Source organism: Astatotilapia calliptera, chromosome 12, assembly GCF_964374335.1.
Source record: "Astatotilapia calliptera chromosome 12, fAstCal68.1, whole genome shotgun sequence".
In the NCBI taxonomy this organism is placed as follows: domain Eukaryota; kingdom Metazoa; phylum Chordata; class Actinopteri; order Cichliformes; family Cichlidae; genus Astatotilapia; species Astatotilapia calliptera.
In genome coordinates this window covers 12,215,763-12,235,883 of record NC_137433.1, presented here as the reverse complement: position 1 = coordinate 12,235,883, position 20,121 = coordinate 12,215,763, and the positions used below count along the sequence as shown (strand labels likewise).

Below are 20,121 nucleotides of genomic sequence, written 5' to 3'. Positions count from 1 at the left end.
CACACATTTAGCAGAAATGAGGCTGCATGAGAATCCAATTAAGGCACCTTTTCCCCTCATCCAGTTGTGCTTTTGCTTGAGTGTGTAATGACAGAATTACTGAACCTTCTACGCACATTGTTGGATAGATTTTTAATAGGGCTCTATGAAGGGGGTAGAAAACACTGTGTATCTTTGTGGTTTTGGTAAAACTAACCCAGTGTCACAATTTGGTGCTGGATGAGGAGCTAGATGAGGAATCAAAAGCAGGACTCTTAAACATGGAGAAGACGGATTCAAAAAGGCAGAATTATTGCGCTGTTGACACTTGAAACATAAACTCATGAACTAGAAACTAAGAACTTAAACACTAGGGAAACTAGAAAACTAGGTGCCAAGTAATTTGGAAACACACAGCACATGGAGTGGTACGACACAACAAAGGGCAAAGGAAAACACAGGGCTTAAATGCACAGGCAAGACAACAAGAGGATGGGGAACAGGTGGGAACACCGCTGGGACAAATCTGACATAACAAGACAAAGGAAGCAAAGCAGAATACACTGACATAAGTCAACGACTATCAAAATAAAACAGGAGGCATGACATCATGTAGATGCAGACTTGACACGGAAACACGACAGACTCTGGGACAGAGGAAATACAAAAGCAAACGAAAACATGGGAACAGACTAAACATAGGCTAAACACTAAGGGAGAGAGGACTAAGATTACCGAGAACTAAAGAAACCCAAACACATGAAAAAATATTCAAAGAATCTAATTCCAGAAGCTGAAACACAAATAGTGGGTCGCAGACCAAGTACCGTGACACCCATCTTCTACTTAATGCAATCTGTTTGGAATGTTATCATATGTGTCCATCAATGACCTCAGTGGACATACCCTATCAGAGCAGAGAATAACCTACTGCAAATGTTCACATTTTGTAAAGTTAATGTATGTTTATCCAGCTGTCAGCTCTCACAGGCCAAACCCTGGAGAGATCACCAGTCAATCGCAGGGCTAACACAGAGAGATAGACCTGTGTTAGCACTGGTTCACACCAGTGAACCAGTTAGATTTTTTTTTAGATTCACCTGCTACCTTAACATTCATGTCTTTGGAGTGAATAAAGAAGCTCGAGTACCCTGCGATACTGCACGCAGGCACAGGGAGAACATGCAGCCTTCACACGGAAAAGCCCCAGCGGGTTCCTACTGTGAGGTGATGGTGCTAATTACTTAACCACTGTGCCTGTATAGATGGATGGATAGATTCTAGTATATTTTGTCTATATAGTGATAAAATCAGAACACACTAGAGCTTTACACAGACTCTTATTCCTTTTATTCATTTACTTCACCAGGCAACTCTAACTATATAATTAGTCTGGAGAGACATGGAAGCACACTACAACTTGACCAGGTGGCTGACACATCGTCACAACTGTTAGGTGATAACTGTCATTTCCAATAACTGAATGAAGATTTTAATAGCTTGTAATGATGCTGTAATAGGTGTAATAAGATGAAACAAGAAGGTAATAATATGCAAATAGCAATAATGATCTTCTGAGTAATATTACATTGAAATATATGTAATTACGTGATAACAGGGGATAATAATGCAGAAACAAATATATGTCTGTGAGGCAAAACAATTACTAATAGTATCAAAATATTATAGTAATAATATTAACCTCCTGACCATTAAATTGTAATATCTGTGCATTTGTATATACAAACTTGTGGTAGTAACCTCATAATTATAAGTTAATGTTGTTTGCTTTAACCGTGGCTCCATAGTAGAGTGGTTTACACTGTTGCCTTACACATGAAAGCTCCCCAGTTTGATGCTGGAAGGAGACTTAGATCCCATTGGGGGCTGCGTCAGGAAAGGCATCTGGTGTAAAACTCTGACAAATCACATATAATGAGCCATCTGCTGTGGTGACCCCATGTGAATAAGGGAGCAGCCAAAAGAAGCTTCATTGATTGATGCTTTGACATATTAGGATACTGTTATCATATTATAATACTGGAGTGATTCCTGCATTATGTCCTTAGCATTCGTCTTTGTTTGAAGGTAACTGGGTAAACATTATATGTAATGTGTGACTTATTTCCTGGAACCACCTGAACATGTGGTAGTTTCATACCAGGAATCAGGGCTGCAACATACAAAAATCCCTGTTTCTGTCTAATTCCATATCATTGACATATTAAAGCAAACTCAATTATAAGGCGTGTAATTAAGAGATGATAACTTGCTATTTCCATACAGAAATAGTTGGAATATTCACAGAGTAACATGGAGCGCTGTCTTTTGTCCCGTCTTCCTCCCCTAACCTTGAACTGGTCATGGCAGATGGCCGCCCCTCACTGAGCCTTGTTCTGCTTGAGGTTTCTTCCTGGTAAAAGGGAGTTTTTCATTCCCACTGTCACCAAGTGCTTGTCATATGCCGTGGGAGTGTCTGGTCGGGTGTGGTCCAGGTTCCTGTTGTCCATTCCCTGGGGTGGAGTTGGCCAGCTCATCACCTGCTTCCAATTTCCAGGCCTCCATCTAGAGGGTTTTTAAGCCAGGGCTGCCTGCCACTCCTCGCCAGTTTGTCCTCCTACCACCCGTGATAAACTTGGCCTCCTCTGTGCTCGGACTCTGTGTGCCTGGATCGTGGGTTAATGTGTTCTCCGTCTCCTGTGTTCTCCAGATTCATCACCCGTCGTGCTCATCAGCAGTGCTGGTTCTGTTTCCATCCCGTTCTCCAGTCTGCCTAGAACCCTAGGACTACACACTCACCTTCTCCTCAGCCTGCCCTCCAGCCCGTACTTCAACTCCCCTGACACCTTGGAACCTGGACCAGCTTTCCCACACTCTCAACCATCCCTGGGACACTCCCACAGCAACCCCTTCCCCGCCTAATAGCCGGTGTTTTCAAGTAAGCACAAGACTCTCCACTAGTACCACTCACCTCTGTCCTTTAATTGTTTCCCATTCAGTAAAACCCTGTGTTTGCAGAAGTTCCCGCCCGTGTTCTCTTTGTGTTCAAAGTCCGTTTCGCCGCCCTCGGGCCTCCCTCAGTTCCTGCGAATAATTTCTGTTAGACCCAGTCTTGTTTAAGTTCCTTTTCCTTTCAATAAATTGTATATAGTTCGAGCAATTGAGTCTGCTCTTGAGTCCACTGCATCCTTGTTTGTGACAGTGCTTGCTAAAAAGGGGTTGTCTGATTGTTGGGGTTTTTCTCTGTGTTACTGTAGGGTCTTTAGCGTACAATATAGTCCATTGAGGTGACTGCTGTTGTGATTTGGTGCCATATAAATAAGATTTAATTGAAATTATTGTTATCTCCTTGTTTCCATATTATTACTACATTATTCCTAACCTGTAATAGGAAGTGCTGCCAACATTTTAAATATATTCATACCAATATGTATTTTGTTGAAATATATATTCTTATATTCGATTATTAATAACATAATTATAGCACAATGAAGGAACATTGGGAATTTAATGTCTTGCTAACCACTGTACGCATCATAATTGACATTAACAGGGTTTGTGTGGGTACAGTATTAATCATCCGCACCTACATTTGCCTCAGTGTCTGATCTTTAAGAGCATTGTATGGAATAAACAACACATCTACAGTACATTCACATTGCTAGCACTATTCTTTTTGCCTTTAACCTCTGACATCGTGCTGTTTAACAGCACAACATGTGGCATGCCTCATTATGTAAATTGTTTCCACGGTCACTAATAGTGTCTTTTCTTTGCAACAATAAACTTAGTGCACGTACACATACATGTAAATGCTTGGCTGAAATTATACGCTTCCTACGTTACACACATGAATGTCATTGCATACACATCTTTGTCACACATACACAGAACCCAGGTTAGACACATTGATGACTCTCACACTGTAGGTGTGAGCGAGCATGACTAAGTGTGTGTCTGCAGTGGGCTGCTGTTTGTCCATACTTCTTTTCAGCCTTCCGCCCAAAGCACACTGGGACAGGCTCCAGCCACTGGACACGGATGAGACTTACAATGCAGCACAATGAAAACAGATGTTTACTGTCGCTGTGAAATGGTAGTGATGTCCAAGCTGTACAATGCAATGTTGAGGAGTAAAACATGGACAGGGGAGAGCAGTGTGGCACAGATATAAATTAATGTTGATAAATCACTGAGTATAACCTTGATTGATGCACAGTGGAATGCAGCTAAAAAGGTAACTGGGCAGATTCACTAAATGGTTGAAATACGTAAAAAGAGATTTTGGTGTGCACCACTGTGTGCTGCTCAGTGCTTTGTACATGAAATTGGCTTTATAAGGTTGGTGGTGATCGATCTGAAGATGAATAGAAACCGAAATGGTAGCCAAATGTCTGCTCTGTCTGAGAAAGCGAAGATGAAAACATTTGTGTACTGTGTCCATCATCTCCTGCCGTGCCCACGCTTCTTCACACAGCTCAGTCATGAAAGTGAAGCGCGGCCAGCAGAAAAAAAGAAACTGTACCTCTTTGTTAATGGGGCTTTTCTTTGAACTGAGCTAGCAGAATTTACTTGAGATCGTCGGAATGGTGTATCTGAGGATATAGCCTTAAGTTCCATTTGAATAATATATAAGCCACATAAAAGGTTGATGACAATGTCAGGTGTAAATGGGGTACGTCTGTCTGCACAGCTGAGGAGAAAGGAATCTGTTGCTGACACCAAAATATTCATCAGAGATTCAACTGATGGTGATAAAGCTTTAGGCTTGGCTTTTATACAACAGGACTCGAGAAAAGATGAGTCAGTCCACTTCTTTTGTATTTTTCACCTTTGCTAAACATACTGGAGCTCATGAAGAGCCAAGAGCGCTGGGCTAATTAGTCTTTTTGAAATGATTGATATGAAGGTTGTGGACACATGCCAAATGAGTAAAGCCTAGGATGACTCATGAGCTTGGATTTTGCCTTTAAGTTTTATGCATTGTTGCACAGTACAAAGATGTGAGATACTCAAACAAACTGTTTTTGACTTCACAGAGTCCTTGATGGCATGCAGGGCTTACTTTATTATGATGGCTCATGCAGAGATAAACAGAGTGTGGAATTTTATATATATGTGTATATAGTGATTCTCCGTTAAGACAGTCTGGGGGAGTTTGTTAAATAAAAATGTCTATGCATTTATCATATTAAGGCAAGTTAGCCCAGAAATAAAGCCAGTTGCGTTCTGTTATTTTTCCACATATAAATGAATAAATTCATTTTGCAGACCTGTGTGCCCTCTGCAAGATGGCACTAAATACAAAATCGACCTTGAAAAATTAAAATCTCAAACTTTGTAATGACATTTTTTACAGTACTGTGTGAAAAATTTCATACAAAAAAGGAAATAGGTGCAGTGATTTACTGAAATATGCAAACATAAGGTTACTTGTAATTTCTTTAAGCAGTCTTCAGGAATAGTTCTGCTGGCTACTTGAAGGACATTCAAAGCTTTTCTTTAGATTTTTGACTGCCTTCTGTTTCATTCTCTGCCAACATTATCCCACACTGCCTCAATAATGTTGAGCACTGGGCTCCGGGGAGACCAATCCATGACCACATTCAGAATTCCATCAGTTTTGACAATGCAGCCCCAAACCATGATACCTGTCCTGACCACCTCTGTACACACTGATGACAATTTCAACTACATCCGACCTGTTGATATTTATTTTTAGTCCAGTTCTTGTGTGATGCAGCGTACCTCAGCTTGACCATTTCTGGTCTCAAGTGAACTGTAGATCAGCCAGATGCATCTCTCAGATCCCGTATAAGGTTTCTTCTGGATTTTTTCCAATTTCTAAGGACAGGACTGTCAAATATTTTTCATCTGCTCTAGATAGTTTTCAGCCCTGTCACTTTTACTTTTATCTACCAAGTGTCCAGTTTCCTTAACATTTTTTAAAGGGCACACTCCACACCATGCTGATATATTCCAAGCTTTTGATTAATTTTCAAAGAAAAACTTTGAGAGACATTCAGAAAACCTGGAGAACTACTCCTCAGGACCACTTTAAAAAAAATTATAAGACAGTCTGACTCCTCGGAAGCCAAATATAAAGAAATGAAGGGGGGGATGAACTTTTGCACAGTACTGTGGATTATATAACAGTTTTCTGTGCAGTCTGGTATTAAATATAACAAATGATTTTAAGATGAAATTTAGTTTAATAAGCCTTCATTGACCATTGAGTGTTATTGGTTTAATGAGCTGGTCAGTGGTAAAGTGACTGCTGTGGACATATGAACAGATATTGTGAAATTATCTTGGTTTAGATGAAGTCTAACATAGGAATTTACATAGCATGTAGTGACATACAGTAGCAAAAACATCCGGGACTCAGACCTTTTTGAGTTAAATTTGGCCGCTGTCATCTTCGACCAGTAGCTGCTCTGCTACAAACACTCCTGCTACTAGGAATTTCTGTTGTAACCACCTGGACATGCACATTTGCACTTGATTACTGGAAGTCTCAAATGTGTCATGTCTCCACCATAATTTGTGTTTCAGCAAAAAAGAAAAAAACTGGTAGGAGACAAATTTGGCAAGTGGGGTGTGAAGTGATCGACAGTCATGCTCCTGCTGGTGCTGCTGACCTGGTCCTTCTCCTTCAGGCTTAGGCATGGTAAACTCTTAACTAAAGCCTGCTGTTTAGTCCGTGGTTTGTATCCAGAGATCCAGCTTTCATTAGCAGTGGCCGTGGCAACAAGAAAGTTGGGTTGGTCTGATACAGAAGTACATGTTTAATGTCTGGACTAGTTTGGGAGCCATTTGTGACATCTTAAATGCACATACAGATGATATTGTGGAGAAATCATTCAAAGATACATCTGGTAAGGTTTTTGTCTCTGAGGTCTGAGAATTTCTCCAGTGCAACTTGTGGTCTAAAGCAACATCTCCCTCTCCTCATATTCAACCGCTTGTGGCAGATGGCTGCCCCTCCCTGGTTCTGCCAGATGTTTCTTCCTATTAAAAGGGAGTTTTTCCTTGTCACTGTTGCCAAGTGCTAGCTCACAGGGGGTCATCTGATTGTTGGGTCTTTATCTTAAGATATAAAGCACCTTAAAGCAACTGCTGCTGTGATTTGATGCTAGATAAATAAAACGTGAAATTACACCTAACAATGTTTTAGGTTGTAACCTGGAGAAGCTGGGTTATGAACTTTTTTACACATATTGTATTTCCTTGTCAGTGAGGCAGTTTGACACTTAAAGTGAATAATTCCAATGCAAAAGCAAAGTTTGGCCAAGGTAGTTAGAGTGCTGTGCTGGGAATTCTCTAGAAGCTGTCTCCTTCAGTTGTCATTGTTCTGTTGCTATATTTATTCCAGCACTGAGTCTGAATGGAGGCAGTTATAGGGTTTGCCACCTCTGTGTGATTACTTAAACACAACATTCAGCTTAGTCCGCTCTCCATTCTGCAGTTTTCCTCAGTGCTGTAGAGCATTTTATCGTCTTTACGCTCTGTTCTTTTGGGGTATTTGAAGCTTGCAGCTAGCTTTAATTTTTTTGGTCCATGCTCTGCCTCTTGCATGAACCTGATTTGCTTCTCTGTACATATATAATACTCCAAAAGTTACAGCTGGAAATATTTTAAAAGGAAAGTATTTCCTTACATGTAGTAAAATACTCCCTTGCTTTAGATACTAGCTTTTCGTGTGCGACTTACTATAAGCACTTGTACTACTACTCGTGTAACATCTGGGCAGCTTGTTTCTCAAACCAGTAATCTCTTCTTAGTGCTTCTTGAGCATCTTTACATGTGCTCTGCTCCGTGTTAATCACTGTGCACATATCATTTGTTTACACCAACATACATACATATGTATTGAGCTGGCTCGATGACCAAACAAGTGTACTGTATGGTCAATATAAGCTTCACAGTCGACACTGTGCAGAGGAGATGACAGGATAATTACAGGTATGTACGGTTTGCTGATAGCACAGTGGGAAAGGTCAAGGGGTCAGCAGATCAATAGATTTCTTTCTGTCAGCCATGTGAATATTCATAACAAGGTCAGAGGTGATCATTTGTTCACACAGTGAAAGCAGTAAATCAGTGGATCAAAGAATCATCTTTAATTCATTCTTTCGTTATCTGATTCACAATTCCCTTCATTTCCCTCGCGGATAATGCATCAGATAAACATGCAAATGATCACTAGTTTGCATGCACATATTTAGGTAATTTTTTTGTCCAGTATCGGACATCCTAAAATCTTTTATTTCAATAAAACATTTAACCTTATCCCATTAGGCTGTACTCCTTCCTTTTCTTAGCTATTTACTGTATACTCTCCGATTCTCTGATTTTATTTGGTGTATCTGGTTAGCCTTTCTAAGGTACACAGGGAAAAGAAAACATTTCAGAGAGGCCTTTTTTCCCAGGGTAAGGACTAACAATCTCACTGCCCTATAAAATGAGATCTGTGCCCTTATTTGCACCAAGGCCCCACAGCACAATCTCACCACGAGGAGAGAAAACGCCACAAGGCTGGCAGATCGCATCCATGGGCAAGAGGTTCAATTACTTCAGTTGTCATGGAGCAATAAATGACAAATTAAGTGGCTGGCACTGAACACTGCTTGAAGGAGGCTGTGTCAGAATTCTAATGTCAGCTGTGTCTGACAGTGGGTAAAGAGATAGACAGCGAGAAAGAAAAAAACCTTAAAGTTTGGCAAAGGAGAAAAACAGACAACTGTTTTTCAGCAGGATAGATTCTCCTTGACCTTGATTCACAATATTAGGCGTGTTGGCTGCTTGAAAGATGGTTCATGGATGTTTTAATTGCTTTTTAAAAGACCTTCGTGTTATTTATAGGTCCAGTAAACAGCAGGGTGTATTGTTTGGCTGTGTTCATTTAGTCTAACATCTTTATCTGATTATATCCTTTTCAGATGCCCGTGATCTTTGCTACGACAGACTGGAACAGGCATTGTAATCCTGTAATTAATAGAGTCTGCATAGAGAATTTAGACACCGGCCTAATGCAAGTTCTCTGTAGTGCCAGTTTTCATCACGCTGCAAATCTCAATAACTCTAAAGCCACACTAGCAGCATTGTGAAGCTTTAATGAACGTACACACTGAGAAACAAAATCTGTGGATATTAAATGGAGACATTGTGCCACTCTCCGTGTGTTACTACTGTTAGGTGATACATGTAAAGATTGGCCTAATGGCCGTGTTGTATGAAGCAGACATGAAAGCAGCCCACATTACTTCATTAGATGTCAATGCAAAACAGAAGACGTTGTCTTCATAGTGTATTAATGGATGACAGAGAGTATATATATATATATGGAGATGTAGGTGACCCACACCTACCCCACATTTGCCTTATTGGTTCAAGAGAAGGAAAAGAAACACCCCCCTTTGTGATATTCTACTGCTAGCTATGAACTACAAGCCAAGTACGTGTTTATATGAGTTATTGCAAATTACCTTCAACTATGCTACACTTAGCAGCAAGCACCTGACCAAACAGCAAATGTGAGATCATGATTTACTTTCTTTGAAACTGCTGAACCCTCAACCTTTGGCAACCACTTTTGATCACAAGGCGACTGCATAGGTCAACATGGGTTGATTGGAATCGCTCTCAGATTAGCAAAGGCTTGCCATCCAATTTATAAATGCAGATAGACTGCCAACTCACTGCAATGAGTCTGAGTCATTTTGCTGCAATGGGGGCAACTTGTCTGTTTGCAGTACAGGAACTGACTCAACTCGTAGCCAACTGGTTACATTCTGGTTATTTTCCTTTGTAAAAGCAAGGCTGCCTGCAAAGCGCTTGTGTCAACAGCTACGTGATGAAGTTGTATCTGAAGGTGAATTTCCATTTAATGTGATGTAGATGGCAATGGCTTTGCAATGGATTTTCAACAGATGGCAGCAGATTTGCAAGTTAACTGAACTGTATCATAAACAGATTACATGCAAACCAATGTGACCTAATTCAGTCAGAAACTGGTGGCAACCTGACTCTGTTTTATCGGGATTTAATTGGTGTTTTATCACACCAAAGTTGCGCAGACCTGGTGCCCATTTTTGAAGCAACCATTTCAAACCCAACAAGCCGGCCGGTTCAGTGCACACAGCTGCAATAAATTTTGTTTGCACTGCAGCCTCCAATCACTGTTTCTCTAGTGTGTAGCATTAGCTGTTAAATGCTAAAGACTTAACATTTCTATTGCCTTCCATCAGGTAACATTGGGTTAAATTTGTTTAGTCAGTGTTCTACTTCAGTAGAACTTGATTGTTCTACTTGAAATGTCATTTGCATTTAGACAAACAGAAACGGCTAAAATCTGGTTTATAAATATTGGCTGAAGGATTTAACTGAAGTGGCCATCTAAACAGTTCATTCAATAATACAATGAAGTGATTGTAATAATTTAATAGATTAGTCTAAATATAGGCTTTAGTCAGACAGACTGGACAATATCTTCAGAGGTGTGAAAAAATGTTTGCCCCCTTTCAGAATTCCTATTTTTTTCTTTGTACGTTTGTCAACATTAGACAAAGATAACACAAGTAAACAAAATGCAGTTTCTAAATGAAGGTATTTATGATTAAGGGAAAAGAAATCCAAATCTATATGGCCCTGTCTAAAAAAAGTGATTGCCCCCTAAACCTAATAACTGGTCGGGCCACCCTTAGCAGCAAAAACTGCAAACAAGTGTTTGTGATAACTGGCAATGAGTCTTTTACTGTGCAGGAATTTTGGCCCACTCATCTTTGCAGAATTGTTTTAATTCAGCCACATTGGAGGGTTTTCAAGCATGAACCGCCTTTTTGTTTTAGTAGACAGCAGAATTCATGGTTCCATTTACCACACAGAATTTCTTTTTTCAGTTTACAGACTTACTTGAATCACCTTCAATATAAGACATTGTTCACAGCGGCTTTAATACTCGGCCGAACCGACAGGTCTGCCATCCACACTGCCGAGCCACTGGCTTGCCCGAATATAAGGTTTTTTATACTAAAGTACCATCGGAAGTTTTGAAATTAATTTGATTGCTAAACACAGCGGATTAATGGTCAACCTTTAATCTGCTTAGTTTTTATTCCCCATTTTGAGCAGAGGTAAATAATCAAATGACTGAGACCAAACTGAACCACTAGGTCTTGTAATCAATTACATTTTCTGTCTTCAACCAGCTGGGCTTAAAGGAGGGGGGTGGGGCAAAACGAAAAAACATAAAATCATTTTATATCACTCCAGGATACAGACAGACCCCGCTGGCATCCTTTACACCCACCTTTCCTTCATCTTATCGATGAATTTAAATGTATGTTGTTCGGAAAACATTGAGGTTGCTGACCTCTACTCCCTCGCTCCCTTCATTCTCTCCCCTCGCTCTTCTTATGTGATTTATTACTGGCCGTCCTGCTGGGTACATTGCATCCTGCTCAGCAGATAGACAGTGTAACTGAGTCATGCTGCAGCAGTTTTGTCAGGGTAACAAAACATTTGCACTGGGACTGTGAACTTACATCCCCAAGGTGACCTCCAGGGACATCCTGTTGGGCTACTCAAGGTGACAGCTGAGCACTTGAAGCACACTGAGCAGAAAGGGAATGCGCTGCAGTAAAATGAAGGAGGGCATCACGCGGATGAGATTCATTCATCTTAATAAAGAGGACCATCAAAGTGATGTGGCTGCAGAGCTCCTAGTTAGACAAGGGAAGAAAGGCAGGGAGACAGAGAGAGGAGGGAAGAGAAGCAGACAGGGCTATGGGTAAGGCTTTCCAGCTGTAAACACAATGTTCTTTCCCCGGCATCATTCCCCTGAATAGAACAGTACCTACCTGTTGGCAGCATACTGGCAGAAAAGCTCGTTTTTGCTGAAGTGCTGCAAAGCACATTTTAATTTGACACCCCAAATGCTTGGTAGCACAATTATTCTTTTAAGTGAAAATCTGTCACACTTTCATAAAAATAAACGTGTTTTGCTACTCCACATCAGTGGCTGACATACAGTAGCACAGCAGCGATTCAAAGAAGAGTCGAATCACAAAGGCTGTTACATTCCTGTTTTAAACACCCACGTCTGTGGGGTCTTTCCCATAAGATATCTTCTGGCATACAGGGAATGATGCATTTTATGCTGCCAGCAGTGTCTCTGTAATAAATACCGGGTATTTATCTCAAGCAGGGAACAAACTGGGAAAATTGCATCGCCTCCAGATGCTACGGCTACACTCAAGTTCATCATAAAATAGAAAGGCAAAGACGTCACTTATTGATTGACAAGTAATCTCCTGTAAAAACAAAAGCAGAGTGACAGCTTGAGTGGTTTTCCTTACAAGAGTGATAGCATGCAGAGAAAAGTGTACCGCATCACCTCCTACCTCTTCATGCAACCAGCTGCTTCCCCCTCCTGCAATATTTAAGACTGATCTGCTGACAAAAAAGCTCCAAATATCTCTATATTTTCATGTAGACGGGCTCTTTTTTCGTAGGCTTGTTTGTGTTTTGACAGAAATCTGGTCGTTTAGCCCCGTAGAGGAATATGCCTAATATTCCAAAAGCTGTCTTGTGTGTCTACATGACCAATTTAAAGCCAAATTAATTTTGGTTGATGGTCCTTTTTTAGGGGCTTTTATTTGATGGGGCAATGTAGAGTAGACAGGAAAGTAGGGAGAGGGGGTGATTTACATTTGAGCCCAGACTACTGCAGTAAGGACCACAGTGTTCAGTGCAGCAGAAAAGAGTGTGAAGTAGATTAAAAAATTTAATTTGACATCTTTCATTTTGAATGTGTTCTATTTACACTGTAATAATAGCATTTGGGTCTGGCTTGGAAATGGGTGAGCTACAACATTCATATTGTGCATATTACTTTGTGCATGTGGGGTTGTGTTAAAATCATTGTGCATGCATGTCACGGTAAGTAGAGTTAGTACAGTTGGTCTTACGCTGGGATTTTTTACACAGGTTTTATTGCATTTTCTAATACACACTTAAAGGTCACTAATGAGGTTACACTGTCTTTACAAGAGAAGCCCACCGACTGTGACTAACATTTTCAGAACCACTTTACTGTACACAATAAAAACAAAAACTTGGTGGCAGCAGGATATTATCTTTTTTATTTCATGCAGCCTTCATGATAAAATCTGGTGCTTCTGCTGTCATGGTTAAAAACAAAGTACACAGGACTTAAGTATGCAGGCATTTATAAAAAATTTTAAAAAAGTACGTAAATCCTACAAGGTCCTAAAATGAATACAACTTCAGATGAACAACAATGCATGACACATTACAGTGTGTCATTATTTAATATCATTTATCAAATACACCCTATGCATCATCTGGCAGAACTACGTTTTGCAGCAATATCTTGATCATTTTCTGTATGACTTTATCAGTAGCTCACATTGGTGTGAAGAAATCCAGGTGCATTCTTCTTTACTGTATTAGTTCAGTTCATTGAGGTTTGCAGGAATTCACTTATACTATCTCTGTTTCATGGACATTGTTCCAGAAGCCTTGTGGTTTTGTTCAGTTTCAACTTTGCAAATCTAAGTACTCTCTCATGTTCTTTTTAGAGGGAAAGGCTTGTTCCAAGTAAGCCATACTTTTTTAGTCTTTTTATAATTGTCTAACTGTCATTAGCTGTAATGTTTAACATGCTAACTGAGGCCTATAGGGTCTGAGATGTAGCTCTTGGGTTACACAGTCTTGGGTTTTCTCTTTACATCTTTACAATACAAAGTGTCTTGTACAGCGTGACTTACATTGTGATTTGGTGATATATAAAAAACAAATGTAAATGAACAGGATGCTATTTGAACCTTAAGCCTCAGGCTGCATAGTCAGATGGCTGATTGCATGTTTCCTGCTGTTGATTGATCTCCCTTTATAGGACAAACCATTTATAACCATTCAATACAGTTTGTAGCTGGGGAAGTGAAAGAATGGATGGATATTTTTGGTAGACCCTAAATTTTACCATTTTTTCTGAGTCATGATTCATTTGCGTAAACATATGCATAAATTCTTTAGCTGGCACATGGGGAAAAATATCAAATGTTTAACAATTATCTGTATAACAATAGTCGCTCCTGTTTCTGTTGTAATTTGGACAAAACAGGCACAAAGTTCTCTGAAGTGGATGAATCATGATACCAAAAAAGAAAATCGTAATAAATCCAGATTTCAGAAGAGCTGTAGAGAAACCTTACTCAAATGACACCCACATTCCAGATGTGCCAGTTCGTGTTGTTTACTATCTTGCATGATACATGCAGTATGCCAACAAAAAGAAATATTGAAAAAGGAGAGAAAAGATGGTTCAGGGGGGTTGAAGTTATGTGAAGAAGCTTGCCTGATCATTTTATGAAACCTTTATTCTTATAAAAAGAGACAGCAAACAAACAGAAACCTGTTTAGAAACAAACTGTCTTGTTTATATGTGGAATAAAAGCAACTCTGTTACAGAGGATTGATCATTTTGAAATCCGAAACAGATAATAGTCAGCCCATCGGCTGGCTAAGATGAGATGCAGGTTTCAGAGGTCACACTTCTGTCTTGCTCTGCACTTACAGATTTATTTTTATGTATTTATTTTTTATTTTTCAAACTCTTCAGTCTTCACCCTTAAGTGACAGCAGTGCTCCCTCAGGAGCCACAAAGGGCTTTCGAAAGTTTTTATTTCCACATAATGCAGTAGTGCTTTCAAAGACCTGTAACCAGACTTTGATGTGTAAAATCAGCGGCTATCTCCTCCAAGCTTACGGTACTTTCATCTGCCGTACAGAAATAGAAGAGTTAAATAAAACAAACTACAAACACCATGCGTCACTAGAGCCATAAAGACTGATGCTCATCACAGGGAGCGCTATATATTATGTTATTTTATCTCTACCGCAGTCAACAATCACATGTTTATCAGGTGAAGACAGTTTAATGAGAGTGCAGTTATCGCTGCTGTGTGCAGCTGCATGCATGGACAGCATTTGTAATATCCCGGGCTTTTAGGGGAGTGGCATGAGCAGCACCAGAGACACGGCATTAAAACAAAAACCAATCTTTGGGATCATTGCCGTGGAAAAGACAGTTTGAGACTTCTGAAAGTGGGGCAGAACAGTCCGTTTGTTTGACAGGAAGAAGAAAGACGCTGTAATGCGATTCCATGCAACAGCTATTCTATCACAGAGCTGGCCTCGTGCCTCTTTGCTTCACTTGTATCCTTTAGCAATTTTCACTTCTCATCGACGCAGATGAATCTCTGCTGGGCCTTCAACCTGATCATCGTAGTGCAGATTGTTCCTCTGTGGAAATATCACAGGAGGCCAACAGCTGGCTGTAGTTCATTTTTTGTCACTTCACTTTTTCAGCCACATCATTATTGAACAAGTCTGTTCAAGTTCAGAGGAGATTTCAGACTGTAGCACTTAAACAGATGGCAGTCCTCTAGGCCTTTTCTGCTGAAACAAAAGACTGACAGAGATAAACCTAAATGTAATATCTTTTTCCTGCAGTTTTCTTTTTGCAATCAGTTGTTTCCCTCTGCACAAGTTGGTTCTCCAGCCAAGAATGAGGCGTATTTAGAGCAGTGGAAATCTGTGTGTTTTTGTGTGTCTCCTTCGGTGTATCCTTCCTTAAAGATTTGATATTAGTGTGAAACTTAAGCGGATATTCACACAATGACCCAGCACATAAACTATCATGTGTGGCATACAGAGACCCGCATGCAATGGCACATAATCTTCCACAGCATTATGAGTTAGACATACAGCCTATCCTGTAGAGTTATCACCATGGAAACTGGACAGAAGTGAAAAGCCTATACTACGGTGGATGGAGCAATGGCATGACAACATCCTAGGCCCTACTCTGTGACATACACAATATGGAAAAGCTTTATCTGCCAGCCTCTAAGAAATGCAAATCACTGGCCATCTTTCCACTTTAGCATCCTTTATTTTACTTCAACCTCAGCACTACAGAGTCTATGCAGATTAACCTGAGCTCTCAGAAGGGGTCAGTCAGGTATTTAAAAAGGGTGAGAGCGGTAAGAGTAATAAAAATTCATAAAAGATTCTTCAGAAATCCTGTTAAGCTCTATATATCAAAAGCTAATGATTATTACCTTGTTCAGACTTTGAGCTCTCATGGTTGAATGCTTCAAGAAAGTCAGCTTTCAAAGTATATGCTTAAATCGCCGCAGCAACATTTTCTTGGTAACCACTGACTAACAAAAAAATCCATGTCTTATCAAACCAGCTGTCTATTTTGTGCTACTGCACTGGCTGCCCAAAATCTAGGAGCTTCTTTTCCTCTGCCTTTCTGTACTTTCGAAAAAAAATATATACTAAAGCCACTACAGGGATTTAGATTGGCAATGGATGAAATGACTGTGGAGGCCCATTGTTTTGGTTACAGCCCTCAACTTGACTTTGCCACCTTTGGTAGTGTATGTGTGCAGCAAACATTTTGTCAAACATCCAAATAACAGTTTAGGCTCTAAGTGAAGCTAAAGCATTTTGACAGCGTGCCACCAGTAATATAGTGGAATGTGCATAATTTAGAAACCTATGAGTAATAACGCTATGTTTACAAGAGTCTCCGTCACAGAGGCCTAGACACAGGTAGGAGACAGCCAGGCAAGCATCTGTTGCTAGGGAAAAATGAGCATTCCCCACCTGGTTGCGACTAGTTAATGGAAGTTAGCTGTGCAATCAATTGCTAAAGCAGGCCTAAAGACTGGTCAGTGACATCTCTCCACCCATCCACCCCGCTAATACCAGTCGCTGGTGAAAAACGATTTCCACTTCTCGTTTGCGATGCACTTTTTCAAGTTTCAGTGTGGTTAGTTAGCAAGTTTTTGCAGAAAGGCCTTTGTCTTCCATGCAAAATTCAAGCATCCAGGGGAACTTGCTAGCGATCAAAGCAATCACAAGCAGGTGTTTGGTGCAGTACCCTTTTTGCTACTGATTGCACACACAGCCAGTAACCTCCGGGAGCCTGACTGGCGTTCTTCCGAGCTCCTTAGACCATGACCTGGATGCCTAAGAACCTACACAGACTGTTTTGAGAATACATATTTTTTTCTAGAGACTGGAGGTAGCAGCCATTGTGATTGAGGCCTTTTAAAGTGTGCCACCTGTAATATAGTAAAATGTGGATTATTTAGAAGACTAGCCTGTTGATGCTAGCTAACATAAATATACAATTTTATATAACATTTTAGCTAGCTAGAGGCATCTTGTTAAAATTTAGGACCTCGGTTTCATGTTGTGATAAGTTCGGCTGACAGTTTTTGCATGCAGTTAATGGGGTTTTCATAGCATTTCTTTCTTTTTTTGCTGTTTCCACTGACTCCTGGCCAGGAAATGTCATGTAATTGAATTTGGCAGCATGTTTCCTTGATTGACAGGTGTTCATGCCTCCTGCTTAGCCATGGTGGTTGCTAGCTGTATTCCTCACATATCCCACAATAATTTTCCAAATTCTGGCAATCTGAAAACCAGCCTGAAAAAGGATCCCTCTATCATATAGTGATTTCTGGCAAATATAAAATGTGCCTATGGTCATTTGTTTAAACAATCAGAATCTTCAAATGCAGAACTTCCAGCGTGCGGCTCATTTTCTAAATATAGTCCAGGAGAAAAATGTAACAGGAACAGTTTGCTCGAGACTAATTACTTGCCTTATGGTATTTGTCAGTATTTTCCATAATTAGCGGATAGCTTGTTAGCTCGTCTGCTTCATGCTGTTGTGTCTCCCTGACGATTCCAACATAAACTGGAAAGAACAGAGTACCATTGCAGAGGGAAAAAAGCCACCAGGAGGATTATAGAAGGGATGATTTTTTTGCTTTTAGTTAGTCTGATGTAGGCCCCAAACCAAGGCTGAGTTTAGGTCTATACCGATCCCTCTTTTAATCCTTAACCCCAACCCCTGTCTTCTCTGTATGCGTTTAACTCTAATCCCCAAATTAACCTCAAGCCCAAACCTTCACTTATCCTTTTTACAGAAGTTACGGCTGAGCTCTGTGGCTTGTTACTAAATGCAGTTGCTTAATTGGACTATCGGTATAAGATGTGAGCAAATTACCATATCTCTTATGTCCTGCAGTTCTTGCATATCAGCAGATTCCCATGGAGTTAAGATGTTTTAAATAAGTGGAAGGCAGGACTTAACTGTACACACTGTATCTGTGCAATCTTTCAATCAAACAAAATTTGGCCCAGCTTCTCTGCAGCAGCCATCCGCACAGTCAGTGAGCATTCAGTCTGAACCAAGGTGACTGTAATATTGCCATTGAATACACTAGTCTTTTATATGTTTCTTTAACTTACTAAATTATCTGTGCTTTGCAGCATTAGCTCTGCTTTTCACCCGGCCAAGGCAAGGCTGATAAACTATAGATCCATCAGACAATGAAATAGCTCGGCCGTGCAGCACTGAATCATCTTTCTTTAAGAATTACTGACTGTATGCATTTCCTGACAAACTTCTTTTTCTTTTGTTGATATGGAGCTTTTTCTAATTTTAGTTACCTCCCTTGCTTGTTTTGTTATTTCTCCAAGATATATCTTATAAATGAAAATGGACTTTCTTTAGAAAACTGCCATCACGCTTTAAGCGGATATTTGCAAATGTTATTTTTTGATACAGAGTAGCATTAGCAGTGTCCACCATGCACTCTTGATTGCACTAACTGATGGAAAAGCAGCTCCTATAAATCAGGGGTTCTGTTTTCACCCAGTCTGGACATGACCACAGAGTCCTGATGCTTTACTTTGTTAACCAGCTATGCTGCTACAGTAGGTGCTAAATTCCTCTGTCTGCACTTTGATGTCGGGAAGAACTTATAGAGATTTATGACAAAAACATATGAAAGTAGACCAAATCAATCAAATTTCCACCATCAAGACTAACTTCCCCATGCATCCATTCTCCAGAAAAAAAAGAAAAAATAATTATTGAAAGTAATCATAGGTGTTTTATGTTCATTTTAACTGATGAGAAAGCCTATTGCATTTGCTTTAATTATCACTAGACTGCATTAAAAATTTAGAGACCTGTCTCGCTGAATTAAGTCCAAAGCAATTAAAAGAAATTTGTATATATACCCCAGCAAATCCAACGTGGTCTCTATTTTTTCAATTTAAATAATACCAGCTCTGACTTGTGGCAATTATACATACAAAAAAAAAAAAAAAAAAAAAACAGCAGTTGGAGTTTCTTGTTGCAAATGATATCCATTAGAGGGTCTGGCATGCTAACAAGAAGGTTTACTTTAGGCCTTTGTTCAAATGGCGAGAAAACCCTCTGCTGTGATTTTTCTTTCCCTCTCACAGCAGTGTATAGCCTTTAATACATGTTACAGGATAAAAGCAGAGTTTATCCTTACTGCATGTGTGATATCAGCTACATAAATTAAATACGAATCTTTAGCAATATCTTATTACACTATATGATGCATCACAGTTTCAAGTAAAGAGGTGTGACCTTAGAAGTGAAATGATTTTTTTTTTATTATTATCATTTTAGAACTGGGTTTTTTTAATGGCTGCTTTGACAAGCAGCATCAGTACATACTGAATGTGTGTGCTTGAAAGAGTGTGCGTGTGTGTGTGTGTGTGTGTGTGTGTGTGTGTGTGTGTGTGTGTGTGTGTGTGTGTGTGTGTGTGTGTGTGTGTGTGTGTGTGAATGTGCACTTAGGAAAGTGTGTGGGAGTGTAAAGAGAGAGAAAAACAGTCAACGGGGGAGAATGAACCAAACAGTGTAGCACACATCCCTGCTTAGTGCATGCCTCTCGATGAATATGGATTCATCTATGCATCTACATTTTCTTGGCTTCCATATTCAGGTTACTTATATCTACATATATCAGAAAAGACTACGAAGTGACTCATAAATTGTCCCTCCAGTAAATAACAGTAAATCTCAGCAGGCATTGCCAACATTGATGAGCAGAAAATGGGATGAGCAGCATTAGGAGGAGATAAATCCCCACATCTGAAGGATTATGGTTATTTTGACAAATGCAAAATGCTTTTCAAATAGAAATGTAATTACATGGTCAATATTAAAGTCAGCAGAAGATGATCTTTCTGGAATTCTAGCACACG

General features: G+C 39.9%; 1 protein-coding gene across 3 annotated transcripts in view; it reads left to right on the top strand.

Moving 5' to 3' along the window:
- LOC113033278 (leucine-rich repeat transmembrane neuronal protein 4) overlaps window positions 1–20,121 on the top strand; it is a 61,896-nt gene that overhangs the window by 26,060 nt on the left and 15,715 nt on the right. The window contains exon 3 of one of the 3 annotated variants that reach the window (XR_013912514.1): window positions 2,690–2,917. The exons of the other annotated variants lie outside the window; for them this stretch is intronic. The gene's annotated coding sequence lies outside the window, so the exon portion shown is untranslated. The remainder of the gene's footprint in view (window positions 1–2,689; window positions 2,918–20,121) is intronic. 3 annotated transcript variants of the gene reach the window in all.